Genomic DNA, 1278 nt, shown 5'->3' on the forward strand with positions numbered 1-1278 from the left:
TGAAAGCACCGTATGAATCTAAAAATGTAAAACAATTATAAGTTCCTCATCTGATTAGATGAGCATGTCATCTTACAGTGTCTACCCCATCAAAGTTCACTTTTAATAGTCTTCATAACCCACTCCTCGAGTAGAAACAGCCCTTCAGTTGCGCATGTGCTCCTGAGATCGGAGTCCCCAGTCCAACTGCCCTCAGGATGGCAGATCTGATCACGCGTGCGGCCACATTTTCCACTTATTCAGTCAGCATCCGACGTGGGCGAGCCCACATGAACGTGGAGCTAAGTAGCCCTCAATGGTCTGAGGGCCGAGAGCACATTTCCGTGACTAGCTGAAAGTTTGCAAGATGACCTAAGTAGTGTGAAATTGGCCAAGGTTTTGGATTTCATTTCCAGGTATTTAAGTCTGAATTTTTCCTAAACAGCCTTCGGGGATGGGACAAATCAGATCAATTGATCTTTAGAGACCTGAAGAAATTAAATTAGTCTGGAGTCAGTTACTGCACTAAACCATCTAGTAATTGAATTGCTCCTTGTAACTGATTGAAAACAGCCCTATCTGTAACAATATAAGAAGCTTTTCTTCATAAGAGATCTGAGAGAAAAACACATCTTTTTATGACATGATGACAGATATTGCACTTTTCCAACCTAATTGAATCTGATATTATAAATATGTGACCTTAATGATTTCAAGTTTCCTGTTCCAGATTTACAGCTTACTGTGTGGGACACCCAGATGGAAATGCCTTTAGGATTGGACCCGTTTGCCTATACCTTTAAACTCACAGTAGTATTCCTTGTCTAGCTGCACAAGCTTTTGGGTTACTCTTAAAGGCTTTACAGTTTCCTTGCTCTAATTTTACTAGATTCCATTCAGATACTTCAGTGTCTCACTTTATGTGAAATATTACTCTTCAGGGACATCATCTTCCTCATTTGTGAAAGAAAACCCATCTCATTGGCAGAAGTAGAAAGTATTTCATTAGATGCTTTGCGTGTATACCTACTATGGCCAGCTAAGAAGCAAACCAAAAGCCCAAAGGGATGTCTTAATATAATCTAATTTCTTGTTATTTAGATCAGGGAAAGATTTATCTGCTGGTTCTTTATAAATAACCTACAGACAATCTGTCAGTTGGTATTTTCTTTTCTTTTTTTATTTTTTTTGGGGTCACTTTATACAGTACATTAAGGCACAGTGTTAATTTTGATAAATGAAGAAAAATAGGGAGGGTTTCTTAGGTTCTTTAAAATTGTTTCTTTTATTAATTTTTTT

This window comes from Galeopterus variegatus, unplaced genomic scaffold (genome assembly GCF_000696425.1).
Source record: "Galeopterus variegatus unplaced genomic scaffold, G_variegatus-3.0.2 Scaffold5717, whole genome shotgun sequence".
NCBI lineage: Eukaryota > Metazoa > Chordata > Mammalia > Dermoptera > Cynocephalidae > Galeopterus > Galeopterus variegatus.